Source organism: Pelmatolapia mariae, unplaced genomic scaffold (genome assembly GCF_036321145.2).
Source record: "Pelmatolapia mariae isolate MD_Pm_ZW unplaced genomic scaffold, Pm_UMD_F_2 NODE_ptg000591l+_length_18995_cov_1, whole genome shotgun sequence".
Taxonomy (NCBI): domain Eukaryota; kingdom Metazoa; phylum Chordata; class Actinopteri; order Cichliformes; family Cichlidae; genus Pelmatolapia; species Pelmatolapia mariae.
The window spans coordinates 1,142-18,995 of NW_027052275.1; the positions used below are offsets into that span (position 1 = coordinate 1,142).

The 17,854-nt window shown below is 41.4% G+C and overlaps 1 long non-coding RNA gene across 1 annotated transcript; it reads left to right on the forward strand.

Annotated features, from left to right (window-relative positions):
• Window positions 1-727: 727 nt before the first annotated feature.
• On the forward strand, window positions 728-17,037 carry LOC134623376 (uncharacterized). Its single transcript, XR_010093308.1, has 4 exons — window positions 728-920; window positions 6,364-6,538; window positions 15,608-15,787; window positions 16,462-17,037. It is a non-coding gene; the product is annotated as an uncharacterized LOC134623376 (long non-coding RNA).
• The last annotated feature ends 817 nt before the right edge of the window (window positions 17,038-17,854 follow it).

A 17,854-nucleotide genomic window follows, 5' to 3' on the forward strand; every position in this document is an offset into this window, starting at 1 on the left:
TATTCAAAGTGAATACAGGCTGCTGCTGGACACAGACAGGTAACATCATTTTGACTTGCTGTCACCTGGATCTGGACTCATAAACACTGAAGCCCTGAACAGGAATACAAATCATTTTCTGCCAACTACGATATACCAGCAGATAATGGCTCAGAAAGCTAAAATGAGCCAATCATTTCTGTGTTTAGTTCCCCTGAAATCAGATCTGATATCAGCAGCTCTGAGTTCATTCATCATTATTGTCCAGTGATGAGATTTCTGCTCCGTTTGGTAACAGTCAGCAGGTTTTTCCTGCGTGTGGACGTGAACAGTCGTACCTGACAGCAGGTAGCAAACAGAGATCATCTTTCCAGCTGGAACTCTTCACTGAGCTGAACTCATTCAAAATGTTCTGGAGTCAGATTGAAAACAGGAAACAGTCCAAATGTGTGTCTTCACTCTGACTCTGGATCAGATCTCCCTGACAGACTGTGGACATTATGGAAGCCTAAATGTGACACCATCTTCCTCCTTCATCTGCAGATTAAAGCCAAACAAAGATTCTCATTAAAAGTCTGCAGGTCTGAGAGAAACTGAATCGTTGTGTCATGTCAAACACAGTAAGAGGAGCTGAAGCACAGATGTGAAGAGCAGATTCATCAGATTATGACCTCACTCTGTTTTATCTTCATATACATTCAGTCTGTGTTTATAATGCAGATTTTCTGCTTTCATAATAAAACATTTTATATTTTCTATCATCACAGACTGACTTGTTGTCGGCTCTCATGGACTGACTGTGAAGTTGTGGCCTCAGCTCTGAAGTCCAACCCCTCCCATCTGACAGAGCTGGACATGAGTAAAAACAGCCTGCAGGATTCAGGAGTGAAGCTTCTGTGTGCTGGACTGGAGAGTCCAAACTGTCGACTGGAGACTCTAAGGTGAGTTCACTGACTGCAGCTGTTGTTGTTTTTCTGTATTTCAGATCTTTGGTTGATGTTTGAAACTTTCTTTAGTTCCTAAATGTTCAGGATGTTTCTGAAGACAAATGTGAAGAAGTTGGAGTGCTTTCAGAAATGTTGTCAGTGAAGATGAAGTCAGTACTGATGAGGCTGTAGAGTGTGTGAGGGATGTGAATGAGGCTGTTGAAGAGCTGATGATGGCAGATAGAAACAGGCTGCAGAGACTTTGAGCTTCTGTGGAAACAGAGAGAGAAAAGAAAGACATGAATGTCAAAGCTAATAAAGGTGAAGTTAGGAGCTGTGATGATGTTCATGTATCAGAAGCTGATATCGCTGCTACAGAGACGACCCACACAGCTGCTGTGGTGAGGTGTGTGTTAAAGCAGAGGAACACAGAGCAGCTGAACACAGGCCCAAACATGACAACAAAGCAGGATTCAGGCTCTGTGAGAGGATTTCAAACAGAAGCTGGAGAAGAGAAAGGACTCTGTTGGAATGACTACTGAAAGAAGGCAGCTGAGACCAGTCCAAGTGTTTCCATGGAGCCCAGTCTAACATTCATTTACACACTAACTTACAGAAGCGAATGGGAAAATGAATCCATAGTTTCAAATGTAGAAATAGTTCTCAGTTCACTTACAGAGTTTAATACAGTTCATGACGAAATGAGAAATGTTCAAAACAGCGGCTGAGAAGAAATCTGCTTCACAAAGTTAGATCCAATTCCAACATTTTGTGATGCACTTGAATGCAGCGTGAGCAGTTCACTGCCTAACCCCACAGAGACTGTCAGTCAGGACTTTTCTTTATTTCTATTGGCTGTCAGTGAGATTTCAGAGCAATCAGAGACTGTGGGTCTGTGTATGAAATCTAATTCATGTGCAGTTGTTGAAGTTGTAGAATGAGAAATTGCAGTTTTGGGGTATTTCCTGCTTTCATTGTCCTGCTTGTGCTGATGAAAATGTTTATTGACGTGTGAATTCATTCTTCAATGCTCGATTCTGCCTGAACAACGTGAAAACTTTTCTTATTTTCATGTAACACAATTTAACGCACTGAAGCGTTGAACAATGAAAACAGGAAACAGAGACAGCTGGCCTTCAAAGTAAAAGCTGCTCCTTTTGAAACTTGTTGACGGTAATGTAAGAAGAGCTGAAGCACATAAATGATCTTTGTGCCTAAATATTAAACCCAGTTGATATATTTGTGTGAGTGTTGCACAGCTGATGGCCGATGGCTGCGCCTGCTGGAGTGTTGTGATTCAGGTGTAGATGTAATGACTTATTCATCACATTTATTCCTTCCATAAAGCTCCTTTTTCTCTCACTTTGGCTCAAAGTTATTAAAAACAAAAGAACTGTTGTCACTTTGTAAAAAATCTCACACTCTTTCTGCCCGTTTTTTGACGCCTGTTGCATTATGGGTAACAGGGATTCCAGGCCAGCCAATCAGAGTAGAGTTTGACAATAAAGCCAAAGATGGCCTCCAGTGAAGGTGGGACATGATGGCTGACATGACTGCAGACTGGAGCCTGAACCAGGATCTGCCAGTTCCATGTAATCACATAATTTTAATGTCATTATGTTGTGGATCAGATGTGGAAACATCACTGCCTATTTTATTGTTCGCACTAAATCCATGATTGCTCCATGTGGCTGGATGTTCAGCTTACAGAGCCCTGGGCACAAATGTGTGATGGTCCCTCGCCAGCTGGATTCGATCGCTCGGCTTCTTTTCCGTCTTCAATAATTAGACATACACGGCACACAGTGTGTGTACAGAACAGCTGGAATCATTATGGAGGCCTCAGTGGAATATGGAAAGGAAGCATCACAGTACAGCTTCACTGAAGCTTTAAAGGCTCTGAAATGAAGTATGAAATATGAAATGAGAAATGAAGCAGCCAGAGATTCTTCATGAGTGGAAATCCACTGTGACTGTGAGCTGCTGCTACAGCCTCCAGATTAGCCAGCAGCTCATCCTGCTCAACATTTTCTCACCTACTTAATGGAAGTGTGATGTTTTCAGCTGGAGTGATGGTCAGGGTGGCCTCCCTCTCCTCTTCTTCTCCTCTTCCTCTTTCATTTGTAAAGCCACTTCTGCTGCTTTCATTCATGTGGAAGTCCTGTAGCTGAGTTTGGGAGAGACTAACAGCCTCGGCAGCAGAGGGGAGAAAGGCTGTAACACCACCACTTTACTCTGTTCTACCTGTCACATCATTTTATCAGGAAACAAATATGCTTATGTTTTTACTATGTTTGGCTTGAAGAGTTAAAATGTAAGAAAATCAAATGGTTTTATTATAGTGTTGGTTTAGTTTCCTGTCTCTTGGATGGAGCCCAGCTGTGCGTGGCCGCTGGGCCTGTGGTCAGAGTGTGTGCTGGATAATCTGGCCCAGGATGAGCCCAAACTGAACTGGGATTAAATGTCTGTCACATATTTGAGCTTAGTGTAGTTTCATTTCTGCCCAATTTAAAAACAACCCAAAACTTTTTTTTAATGTCTTTTCTATTTTATAGTGTAGACTTTCTTTGATACTATGTTCAAAAGGAGCAGCTTTTACTTTGAAGGCGAGCCGTCTCTGTTTCCTGTTCAGGTTGGATGCTTTGGTGCGTTGAATTGTGTTACAGGTCTCGGTCCAAAGTTGAAACATTGTTCAGGCGGCAATCGACTGTTGAAGAACAAACTCACAGCTGTCAGCACACATTTGAATCAGCACAACAATAAAAGCAGGAAATCCCCCCCAAAACGCTCCATCAGCTGATACATGACAGTCTGTGCTTCATGATTACCCAGGGTACCTCTGTGATTATTCTCATCCTGTGTGACTGGATTAATCACACATGGACCAACAACACTAGTCAAATGCTCAAAGTCCAAAAACATGGACTTTGAGTTTGTAAAAACATGTTTGTGAATCATTTTCTTTGGTTTATAATGATTCAATAACTTCCTGCTAATACACAACATTTCATCATATTTCCTCATAACCCTCTTTTGTCTGACTATTTGAATCAAATTTGAATTTCCAATAAAGGATCCACAGAGTTTGGTGAAAAAAAATGACAGTAGATATTTGTGTGAAAGTGCTGGAAGCAAATTTGTGTCTGATGCTCTTTCAGTGTTGCACTTTGTAGACGGTCCCTGAGCACTGGTCTCACAGCTGTGTCCCAATCGAGCGACTTCCAGCTTCGTAGTACGCGCACTTCGTGGACTACGTACAGCGGGTACTATGAAGTACGAAAAGTAAGGAAGTGAGAGGCTTGTGAAATGGGATGGTCTGGTCTTCATCGCGCTGCTCATGTTGCCTAGCAACCATGATACTAACCGCGAGAAACGTTTCATACAGCATTGTTTGACAGAAATGAAGGAGAAAAAATGTTTTTTTGTTCGTTTATTTTTTTTATGACATCACTTTGATTAGTTGAGTATCTGAGGCTGAGACCACTGGACTGTAAAACATGATTGTTGGGCTTCATTTCTGTACTGAACAGTCATTTTAAGATTAGTTAGTAAATAACAATTAGCTAATGTTGTTCATGAGACTAAAAGTCATCTCACTTTGGCAATGTAAATATAATATGACCAATATTATATGTATTGTCATTACAATATATTACAGCAGTGAGCTTGAACTGTGTGTCAAATGCTGAGCTTCAGTAAAGATTCTAGTTGCATTTATTTATATTTCCTATCACCTTAAATCCTCACTCAAAGACAAGTATCTTTGACAGTGTATATATAGATGTATATTATATATAAGAGACAAATATTGTTCTTTTAATATGTTGGCATTACTAAATTTGGCTCAATGCTTACATATATGTGTAAAAAGGAAATGTACGAGCTGTGATAACTGTTTCTGATTAAATGAAGAGTAGACTGATATATGAAATAAGTAATGTTTTAATGTTCTTTGTTAATAAAACATTCGCACATAAATAAGTGACATAATATTCAGTACTTACTTTTGAAAGTTTACTCTCTCGGCCGCCCCGCTTCAGCCATCCGCCATTTTTTTTCCGAACAAAATATCCACACCCACCGCCGCGCTATGAATTGTGGGATATATGGGACCACGAAGTGTACACTGAACCACACTTCAAATTTGGGGAAATCAACGGCGCATTTGGAGTACACTTCGGATTGGGACAGCCGTCATCGCGTCGCTGTGACGTAATCGGTCTCCAAATGCGCACTACGAAGCATGTGGTCGCTGGATTGGGACACAGCCAGCTGCACATAGAGACCAGTGTTGTTAGTCCAGGTCAGAAGATGACTTGTTGGAATGAAAATTAGCTTGTGGTTAGTCTGCTTTCACCCTTTATGGCCGTGGGAGTGGGCACACTCCTTTTTGCGTTTAGCGTATTTTTAAAGCCCAGTAGAATTGCAACCAGTAAACTAATGTAATATTTTTTACATATGAAACCCGAGGAGTTGTATGTACTTCTTGTGCATTCAGCTGGTCCTAGGTAGGTTTCTTTCCACATGTGGCTTTGCAAAAATTGCGTGAAAAGCATTTGCGGCAACAAAAACATAATATTCCAGAAACATGCCTTGCCGATCCGATCAGCTGTTCTTAGCACTTCCTATGTTGGAATAAACGTCAGCACGGTCTATCTGATGTCCACCATTACCTGCCTGAAACCGGAAGTGATGTCATTTTATGCCTTTCTGTATAGTTTGGGATGCTAAGAACTCAAATCACTCTGTTGGTTTTGATGCATGTTTTTTTTTTTTGTTTTTTTTTTGCATATAATATTTATTTTTGTGTTTCCTGCAGTAATAATAATAATAATAATAATAATCATAATGGATTGCATTTATATAGCGCTTTTCGGGGCCATCAAAGCGCTTTTACAATTCCACTATTCATTCACTCTCTCATTGACACACTTGTGGAGGCAAGCTACAGTTGTAGCCACAGCTGCCCTGGGGCAGACTGACAGAAGCGAGGCTGCCATATCACGCCATCGGCCCCTCTGGCCATCACCAGTATATAACAATAGGTATATCTCAAAAATGAAACTAGGATTTGAAAAATCTTGGTTGTGTGGTAGGTCTTAAAGGGTTAATAATGGGATTGGAAAAGGTTTTTGTTGGACTTCAAATATGTCCATTTCTTTCCAACTTTACCTTTAAAAGTGAAGCCATGTGGTTCCTTAAATGAAAAACACAACTTTTTCAAGTCTTTATCTTGTTATTATGATAAATGTACGACTTTAATATGAAAAATTCAGAGTTTTTTTTCCTTGTTGTGTTTGTTTGAAGCTGCTTCCTGTTGGCTTCAGCTGTTTGGAGTTTTCCATTTTCTAAACTTCTACATTCTGAACCTTCTTCAGCTCTGAACAGATGATGAAACACTGAATGATTTCAAAACACACTTTGTCTAATAAACTTTCATCTTTCATTCTTTATACAGATTGGAGCGCTGTGGTTTGTCAGAGATCAGCTGTGATTATCTGGCAGCAGCACTGAAGTCCAACCCCTCCCATCTGAGAGAGCTGGACCTGAGCTTGAACAAGCTGCAGGATTCAGGAGTGACGCAGCTGTGTGGTTTTTCTGGAGAGTCCAGGATGTAAACTTGAAACTCTGAGGTCAGTCAGCATGTTTTAGTTGTGCTGAGATGAATATTTCGTTTCATTTATTTATTTATTTCACACTTGGTCAACAGTTTCCACAGTTAGTTCTTTCAAACAAACCAACTACACTTTCTGTCAGTAAAGCACTGCAACCATGTGTGAAAAGGAGCAGGCAGAAGAATATATTCTTATTAAACCCTGCCCCCTATCTACAATCCAACTTATATTTCAAGTGGGCACCAAAAGTCAAGGAACAAACTAACATTAACACTTATTTCCACTCAAACCAAACAACAAATTTACAATCAGAATATACCCACTCCACATAGTAACAAGGAGAAAAGATAAGTAAATAAAATAAATGAAACAAAAAGTAATGAATCCTTATTCAATTAACTCCAATTTCATTCACATTCTTCATATTGAGTTATCGTTTAAGACATGTAACACTTTTTAAAACAATGTAAACTTATACAATTCTTTAAATTATAATGAAGAGAGTTCCACAGTTGTATACCCCTAACCGTTGGACTCATTAATCTTTGTGTTGTCCTAGTTAGCTGATGCTTAAAATAAAATTTCCTTCTGCTGTCTTCTCCCCCGAACATGTTAAAAATACTCTTTGTAGCTTAGAAGGAAAAAATATTACTTTTAGCCTTAAACATAATTAATAGTGTCCGTAGTTTCACTAAATCTCCTAATTTGAATAATTTTGATTTTATAAATAATTTATTTGTATGTTCTCTATATTTAACGTTATGAATCATTCGTATCACTTTCTTCTGTAATAAGTTTATAGGTTTTATAGTATTCTCATATGTATTCCCCCAAACTTCGACACAGTAACTAAAGTATGGAAAAAACAATGAGAAATACAAAACAATGACCGCATTGTTTTGTGGTCTAATAAATCTCTTACATTTCCCAAAATATAAATGTTTTTAACCATCTTCTTTCTAATATACTCAATATGTGATTTCCACGTCAAATTTTCATCTACTATTACACCCAAAAAGCGAAATTCAGTAACTCTTTTAATCAATTCTCCATTAATGGACATAATGACTTCATCCTCCTTTACACGATTGCCAAATATCATGAATTTCGTTTTTGTCAGATTCAAAGATAATTTATTTACATCAAACTATTTTTTAAAATCTTAACATCTCAGAAATCATAATTTCAACCAAATCTTTCAAATTCTCTCCAGAGCAATAAAAATTTGTGTCACCTGCAAATAAAATAAAATTTAACCTTTTTGATACTTCACAGATATCATTAATATATAAATTAAAAAGTTTAGGTCCTAAAATAGAACCTTGAGGAACGCCACATACAATCTTCAAACTTTCAGAGATATTGCCGAGATAATGTACATATTGCAACCTATTTCTAAATAACTCCTAAACCAATTCAATGCCACTCCTCTCACCCCATAATTATACAATTTAGAAATCAAAATAGAATGTTGTAACGTGTCAAAAGTTTTTTTTAAATCAACGAATACCCCAACTGTGTATTTATTATTATGGGTTGCAGATGAACTATCATCAATGAAAGTCAACAATGCTAATGCGGTTGATCTATTTTTAGGAAATCCAAATTGATTTTCATTTATTAGTTGATTTTTTTCAATAAAACTATCAAGTCTTTGCACAAAAAGTTTTTCAAGCACTTTTGAAAACTGTGACAAAAGAGACACTGGCCTATATTTGTTAAAACTATGCTTATCTCCTGATTTATATAAGGGTATCACTTTTGCCACTTTTATTTGATCAGGAAATACTCCTGATTGTAACGAAAGATTAAAAATATAGCATAGAGGAATACTTATACAGGGAGTGCAGAATTATTAGGCAAGTTGTATTTTTGAGGAATAATTTTATTATTGAACAACAACCATGTTCTCAATGAACCCAAAAAACTCATTAATATCAAAGCTGAATGTTTTTGTAAGTAGTTTTTAGTTTGTTTTTAGTTTTAGCTATTTTAGGGGGATATCTGTGTTTGCAGGTGACTATTACTGTGCATAATTATTAGGCAACTTAACAAAAAACAAATATATACCCATTTCAATTATTTATTTTTACCAGTGATCCAATATAACATCTCCACATTCACAAATATACATTTCTGACATTCAAAAACAAAACAAAAACAAATCAGCGACCAATATAGCCACCTTTCTTTGCAAGGACACTCAAAAGCCTGCCATCCATGGATTCTGTCAGTGTTTTGATCTGTTCACCATCAACATTGCGTGCAGCAGCAACCACAGCCTCCCAGACACTGTTCAGAGAGGTGTACTGTTTTCCCTCCTTGTAAATCTCACATTTGATGATGGACCACAGGTTCTCAATGGGGTTCAGATCAGGTGAACAAGGAGGCCATGTCATTAGTTTTTCTTCTTTTATACCCTTTCTTGCCAGCCATGCTGTGGAGTACTTGGACGCGTGTGATGGAGCATTGTCCTGCATGAAAATCATGTTTTTCTTGAAGGATGCAGACTTCTTCCTGTACCACTGCTTGAAGAAGGTGTCTTCCAAGAAACTGGCAGTAGGACTGGGAGTTGAGCTTGACTCCATCCTCAACCCGAAAAGGCCCCACAAGCTCATCTTTGATGATACCAGCCCAAACCAGTACTCCACCTCCACCTTGCTGGCGTCTGAGTGGGACTGGAGCTCTCTGCCCTTTACCAATCCAGCCACGGGCCCATCCATCTGGCCCATCAAGACTCACTCTCATTTCATCAGTCCATAAAACCTTAGAAAAATCAGTCTTGAGATATTTCTTGGCCCAGTCTTGACGTTTCAGCTTGTGTGTCTTGTTCAGTGGTGGTCGTCTTTCAGCCTTTCTTACCTTGGCCATGTCTCTGAGTATTGCACACCTTGTGCTTTTGGGCACTCCAGTGATGTTGCAGCTCTGAAATATGGCCAAACTGGTGGCAAGTGGCATCTTGGCAGCTGCACGCTTGACTTTTCTCAGTTCATGGGCAGTTATTTTGCGCCTTGGTTTTTCCACACGCTTCTTGCGACCCTGTTGACTATTTTGAATGAAACGCTTGATTGTTCGATGATCACGCTTCAGAAGCTTTGCAATTTTAAGACTGCTGCATCCCTCTGCAAGATATCTCACTATTTTTGACTTTTCTGAGCCTGTCAAGTCCTTCTTTGGACCCATTTTGCCAAAGGAAAGGAAGTTGCCTAATAATTATGCACACCTGATATAGGGTGTTGATGTCATTAGACCACACCCCTTCTCATTACAGAGATGCACATCACCTAATATGCTTAATTGGTAGTAGGCTTTCGAGCCTATACAGCTTGGAGTAAGACAACATTCATGAAGAGGATGATGTGGACAAAATACTCATTTGCCTAATAATTCTGCACTCCCTGTACAGTCTAAAGTCTTTTTAATTATGACCATATCTATACCATCACAGTCAGTAGATTTTTTATTTTTACAATTTTCTACAATTGCTACTATTTCTTTTATGGTAATATCAGCTAAGAATATAGAATTAACCACTCTACTTTCTCCTTTCCAAACTTCATATTCTGGGTCGTCATTTTTTCTAATTAAATTTGCTAAAGTAGGTCCAACATTTACAAAAAAGGAATTAAATTTGTTTGCTACTTCAGTCTTATTATCGACAACTTGATTATTCTTAATAAAATAAATAGGCCGATCTGAGGGTGTGTTCTTGTTACCCAATACTTCTTTAAAAATATTCCAAATGCCCTTAATATTATTCTTGTTTTCCTGAAAAAGTTTATTATAATAGTCTTCTTGGCTTTCCTCAATATTAATACCAACTTATTTTTATAAACTTTATATTTCATTTCCGCATTCTTAGTTCTCTGTGTTATATAGTCCCTATATAAATTATTCTTCTTTTTACACGCATTTGCAAGACCCTTAGTTATCCAAGGTTTCAAATTCTTATTCTTTTTCTTATACTTAAATGATACCAATGGACAATGTTAATCATACAAGGCCAAGTAAGTATTTAAAAAAGCTCCATATGCAACGTTGACCTCATTAACATAGACTTCTTTCCAGTCCACTTCCATGAGATCTTGTCTAAACTTGTCAATTGCCTCGTTATTTCTTAACCTTCTGTGACTCATGAAACCAACTTCTTCCTTTCTTTTCATATTTAAATCAAAAGTGAAAAAGACTGGTAGATGATCACTTATATCATTTATGATGAGGCCACTCATAATATTACTCTCCAAGCTATTAATAAAAAATATGATCAATTAGTGTTTCTGATTTATCCGTTATTCCACTCTGCTTTATAATTAAAGGATAAAATCCTTTTCCAAATAATAATTCAAAAAAATCTGACGCGGCCTTATCATCTGCGTCTTTACAAAAATCAATATTATAATCACCACACAAACATAAAGTCTTATTTCCCTTAGCCTTACTCAATAAGTCTTCTACTACCTCTGTAAATAACTCAATCTGTGACCCCGGTTTCCTATATATACACGTTACAATTATATTACTTCTTCTTTCTATGTCCAATTCCACTGTCACAGACTCCATTAAATCGTCTATATCCACAGACATACATTCAACTTTTTTACATTTCAAATCACAATTAACAAAAAGTGCCCCCCCTCCTGCCTTCTTCTTAGTTCGATTTACAAAGTATAAATCGTACCCTTCGATACAGAAATGACAACCCCTATTCTCATCTAACCATGTTTCAGACAGAGCAATTATTTGGAACTTGCCTCTCAAACTATACAGAAAATCTTTAATCAAAGCAAAACTTCTATAAAGACTTCTGCAATTAATATGAATTAATGAAAATGTATTAGCTATATCAACCTTATCCCTGAATTGCTCCTCTGTATAATATTCACATGTGATGTGAAAGTTGTGCTGACACTAAACTGCAGACATCAGGCTGATATTATACTGATCCAACCTGAGTATTTTCATTGTAAAGTCTGTTTTCTTCTTTTCTGGTTTAGTCCATTGACTGTAGCAGAACAATGTTCACATTTCAAACCTTCAAAGAAGAAGAAAAACCCTCCACTGGATAATTCACTGTGAAACTCTCAAACTCTTCATTCCACCTTAAAGTCTGTCTGACACTGAAATCCAAAGCAAAATGTGCGTTTGCTTTACAGACAGCAGTCCAACACAAACATACACACATCATCCCAAACACAGTCCAACATCCAAATCTCCTCCACTGCCAGCATGAATGATGGGAAAGAGAAGGAGGAACACTCTGACATTCAGGGTTAGAATGAGTTTCATGAAGCAGACTGTGAAGATCAAAGCTGCATTAGAAGCTTACATGAATGAGTGGACAGAAGTGGACAGAGATCATCTGAAGCACTTCAAAGGCTTTAAATCAGCACATTTCTCTTTATTCTTTATCAACTCTGTTAGTTTCTCTCAGTTTTCTGTGGAATGAAGCTAACAGCAGGCTAATAAGATGCTGACTAACAGGTTTCTATTAAAGGTTGTAATTTGTATCTGAAAAAGTGCTTTGGCTCAGCAGGGATCAGCTTACAGTTAGAATACAGCTGCTGGATGTGATTAGCATGTCATAGCTATCTACCAAACTGCTAACTGGGGAATTTCAGGCCATCTATGAATCGGTTTTGCTAACTGTTTATTCAGCTGAGGCTCACAGGGCTGCAGCCTGTTCCCTAGCTGTCATAGGGCAAGAGGCATGGTCCACCTGCACAGGTGAGCAGTCCATCACAGGGCCAACAGAGAGAGACAGAGAAGCACTCTCTCACATCCACACCTACAGCCAATTTAGAAGCACCAATGAACCTAAGCAGCATTTCATTGGACTGTGGGAGAACATCCAACCTCCACAGAAAGGCCCAGCTGACCAACAAGCTTCAACCTACAACCTTCTTGCTTTAAGGCACTAGTGCGAACCACTTTTCCCAATATCAGCCCAAATCCTGCATTTTCCCGTTTCTGACTACAGGCCAGCTACACTAACACTTTCTCAGCTGACACTGCCACCTTGTGGAGGAGGTCTTAGGTCCATTTGAAGCTTCAGGTTACAGTTAGTTCCTTTAAAAAGAGGTGGAGGTGGTGGAGCCACAGGACCATCATCACTGAGTGCCATTGGACACTTAACCTTTGTTTCCATATGCTGGAAACTTCCTGTTGTTCCAAGGAGGACTGGAAAAGCAAACCTTAGACAAGTCATGCCAAACTTTTACCAGCATGTCTCGTGTCCAACGAGGGGGGATCGAATTTTGGATCACTGCTACACGCCATACAAGCAGGGCTACAAAGCTGTCTCACACCCGGCTTTTGGGAAGTCTGACCACAACGCCATCTTCCTCATTCCCCAGTATAAACAAAACATACGGAGGGAAGAAGTAACCACGAGGGAGGTGAAACGGTGGCCTGCCCAATCAGAAGCTACGCTACAGGACACACTCAACGACGTCAACTGGGACATGTTCAGAGCATGTGCAGTCGACATCAACGAGTTTACAGAAGTAGCAGTATGCTTCGTCAATATGCTACCGGAGGAGATTATCCCCACTGCGAGAGTCACCACATTCCCAAACCAGAAACCGTGGGTGGACAGATCGATCCGCGCTGCAGTAAACGCCAGGACCGCCACCTACAACGCGGGTCTCGCCACTGGCGATATGAGCGCCTACGAAGCGGCCTCATACGGCGTGCGGCGCGCGGTGAGAGATGCCAAACGCCGGTACCGGGAGCGTGTGGAGTCCCGCTTCCACCAGGGTGACACACGGAGTATGTGGCACGGACTACGCACCATTATGGACTACAAACCCAGGGACACTGCGCCGATCAACGCCGACTCTGCATTCACCAATGAGCTGAACCAGTTCTACGCCCGTTTCGAGGTTAGCCAGGCGGCTAATGCCATCTACCGCCTGACTACCGAGGACAGTGACGTCATCAGCGAGAGACCGGTGACCAGCTTCGCGGAGCATGACGTCCGAGCGGCATTGAGGAGAGTGAACACAAGGAAAGCTGCGGGGCCAGACGGCATCACCGGCCGTCTGCTGCGCTGCTGTGCTGACCAGCTAGCAGGTGTGTTCACTTACATCTTCAACGAGTCCCTGGCGAAGTCTGTGGTCCCCACATGCTTCAAATGATCCACCGTCATCCCTGTGCCCAAGAACAGCAAACCCTCATCCCTGAACGATTACCGGCCAGTTGCGCTGACCTCGGTAGAAATGAAGGTGTTTGAGAGGCTGCTGAAGAACATCATCTCCTCCTCCATCCCAGACACCACAGATCCGCTCCAGTTCGCCTACCGACCCAACAGATCCACTGAGGACGCCATCGCCCACGTCCTGCACACCACCCTCAGCCACGTGGACAAGAAACAGGGTAACTATGTGAGAATGCTGTTTGTTGATTACAGTTGAGCGTTTAACACAATAGTGCCCTGCAGACTGTTCACAAAGCTGAGGGATCTGGGACTCAACAGCCGTCTGTGTGCATGGGTGTTGGACTTCCTCACTGGCAGAACTCAGGTGGTGAGGGTGGGTAGGTGTGTCTCCGACAGCATCACCATCAACACAGGAGCACCACAGGGGTGTGTCCTCTCGCCACTGCCCTACTCCCTCTACACTTCAGACTGTGTGGCCACCCACGGCTCCAACACCATTGTGAAGTTTGCTGACGACACAGTGGTGTTGGGCGCCATCTCCAACAATGATGAGGCGGCCTACATGGATGAAGTGAAGAATCTGGCATCATGGTGCCAGGACAACCACCTCCAGCTGAACGTCGGCAAGACCAAGGAGCTGGTGGTGGACTTCAGGAGGAGTCAGCACAGAGACTACAAGCCCATTATCATCAATGGAGCTCCAGTGGAGAGGGTGCAGTCCTTTAAGTATCTTGGTGTCCACATATCCTCAGACCTGACATGGGCTGCCCACATTCAGGTCCAGACCAAAAAGGCTAGGCAGCGCCTGTATCACCTACGACAACTGAGGAGGTTCAGGGTCTCTCCAAAGATCCTCAGGATCTTCTATACAGGCGCTGTGGAGAGCATCCTCACACAGAACATGACATTGTGGTTTGGAAACAGCTGTGTGAAGGACCAAAAAGCTCTCCAGAGAGTGATCAGTACAGCAGAACGCTGCTGCAGGATTGCTCTCCCCCCGCTTCAGGACACCTACACCAGGAGATGCCGGACTAGAGCAGCGCAGATACTGAAGGACCCGTCCCATCCTGGCAACAAACTGTTCCAACTTCTGCAATCTGGTAGAAGGTTCCGCATCATCCGGGCAAGGACAGAGAGACTCAAGAGGAGCTTCTATCCCCAAGCCATCCGGGCCCTAAAGCAAAGCAAAGCTTTAAAAAGTCCCAGTGGGTGCAGTCAAAGCAGACCCTCAGTTCCAGTATAGAGTCTTTGGTCCAGACTCTCTTTCAACAAGTTTATGTGCCTCAATCTTTTTCTTCTCTCCCTCATAACAAGGCAGCTTCTTCTGCCTGAGAAAATGTTGGAGTGATTTACTAATCCAGGGCTGCTTATTGGGGAAAATACTTCCTGTTTTCAAAGTAATCCCCATTTTTCCCAGAAAGAAATGTAAGTAGAAATCGATGATCTAAGTGAGAACACGAGCCTTTAAAAAATCCCAGTGGGTGCAGTCAAAGCAGTCCCTCAGTCCCAGTATAGAGTCTTTGGTCCAGACTGGAACCACTGTGTGCCCAGTTTGAGCTCTCTTCAGTATTGTGACCTGACAGACCCAGAGGGGCCATCACATCACATTTAGAAGCTCCCCTAATGGAGCCACAACACATGTCCAATACTTAGTCTGTCTTGTTGGACAAACTGGAAGAAATGATTAAAGGACTTAGTCACAGAACAGAGATTCAAATCTCCAAAATCCAACTGGCTGCATCAGGACATATAGTCTGAAACTCTGCACAGTTTCCTGTTTGAAGCTGCTTCCTGTTGGCTTCAGCTGTTTGGAGTTTTCATTTTCTAAACATCTACATTCTGAACCTTCTTCAGCTCTGAACAGATGATGAAACACTGAATGATTTCAAGCACTTTGTCTAATAAACTTACATCTTTCATTCTTTATACAGATTGGAGCGCTGTAGTTTGTCAGAGATCAGCTGTGATTATCTGGCAGCAGCACTGAAGTCCAACCCCTCCCATCTGAGAGAGCTGGACCTGAGAGGAAACAACCTGAACCTGCAGGATCCAGATGTGAAGCAGCTGTCTGATCTTGAGAATAGTCCAAACTACAGACTGGAGAGTCTGGTGTAAGTAGAGTGATGGAGTGAGTGGGTGGTGCTATCAGCAGTATTGTACTAAACACATTCAGTATGAAACAAAGATCCAGTGTTTCCTGTAAAGCTGTAGCTTCTCAGTGAAGCTGTGAGAGGAGAATGGTGACAGGCTTCAGGATTGGACACAAACACTTGCAGTTTCTGTCCTTTATGGTCACCATAGTAAAGGCTCTCACGTTCTGATCAAACACTGCCAACAGCCAATCAGCACTCTGAACAAAGCAGCATGCAGACCAATGACTGCATTCATTTCCAAGTTTAAAGCAGTGAAGAACACAGTCTGTAGGTGAGGAAGAATTTAGTGAGAGCAGATGTTTGGATGGAATTCCTCCAGTTAACAGCTGGAACCATCATCTGGATTGTTGGGCTTGTTGTTGGGGTTCCTACAGAGCTCAGAGTGGACACACCAAGGTTCTTCTAATGAATGAAAGTCCAAACTCAAACTAGGAGTGAAAAACATTTTCATCAACTTCAATAAAAATCCAAAGATTAGAAAAAGTGAAGCAACAATGAGTCCTAGTACAGTCCCAGCACTGAAGTCCCTGCTGCTCTTTATACTGGATGTGCTGCATCACTGACTGACAGCTGATGAAGAGTCTCTGGAAACACTCGTTTATCTCCTCTGCTCTTCCTTCTTCTCTCTGCAGGTGGAGCTGATGATCGTAAACAGGACGGTGTGTGTGCTGAGAGAGGAGCAGCTGTGTCCTGATGATCCAGAGAGGTTGAAGCAGCAGCAGCTTGTGTGTAGAGACGCTCTGACTGGGCCATGTTACTGGGAGGTGGAGAGGAGAGCTTCATCCAGCAGTGACTGACAGAGGAATGAAGTGCAGATGACTGTCAGTGCTGCAGAGTGAACTGCTCTGAGAACAGCTCCACTGTCAGACACAATGTAGAGTCCAGCATCATCCCTGTGTGTCCCTCTGGATCTGACAGAGGATCATCAGTGGATCTGGACTGCTCTGCTGCTGCTCTGTCCTTCTACAGTCTCTGCACAGACTCTGTCTGACTCTGGCTTCAGACCCTCCTGGATCAAACTCACCTGTAAAGGCTTTAAACACTTTTGAATAATAAACATCAAGTTTTTATAAGATAAATATCATGTTTTCATGTGTCTGTGCAGTTTGAGGTTTGAGCCTCAGTGGATGAATCAGTGCTTAATGTTTAATGTGGATACTAATGATCAATAAATGTGCTGATTGGAATCAAAGGAATGACTCGGACTGAAGCTGTTTCGCTTTTCTGTCATGTGGATCCGATCCAGACTTCCAGCTTCTGCCCTCTGCCTCACATTAGTCACCCAGCACAGCAGCTTTCCCATTAAAGCTCACACACTCTAAATGTAAGCGGTGTGTAAACAGTGGAGGGCAAAGTGTTGCTCTGACCTTTTCGGTTCACACAGTCGTATCAGTCTGTTTGAGCTCTTGAAGTGAGACAGGATGACATCACAGACTGTGAGGCTGTGGGTCACATGATCAGCACAGTTACCACTTTAGGTGAGCACCGTTTGGTTTCATTATATTTAAGAGCAGGTTGCTGATGTCCTGAAAAGTGAAATAAGTCAACATGAGCTCAGTGAAGGGATAAAGACAAAAACAACAGGCACAAAAATGAAGCCGATCCCTGCAGTTCCTCTCATGTCCAGCAGAGGCCCCTAGAGATAATTTCCCCCTTCATGTGTTTTTGTATTTACCAGGAGGTCAAAGTCACATGGCCTCATTGTTGTTTCCTGCTTACAGCACACTGGACTCTCCAGGTGTGTTTGTGACATCATCACAGACACAGTGTGCGTGTGCGCTGCTGTCAGGATTTCCTAAAGAGGCGCAGGGTTCGCTTTGGGACTGAAAAGCATGGATGGAGATTTTGGAGGCTGGCCTTGTGGGACATGTATTTGTAAGAGTTTCTCTTTCAGGAGGAGAACATTTCAAAGTGTGAATTCCTCATGTTTGCAGCATGAAATGTGCTGTAAAGTGCACTAAATCTAAGAGCTAACAGCAGCTTCGTGCAGTGTTTCTTTATTGGATGAGAGGGGGAGATGTTATC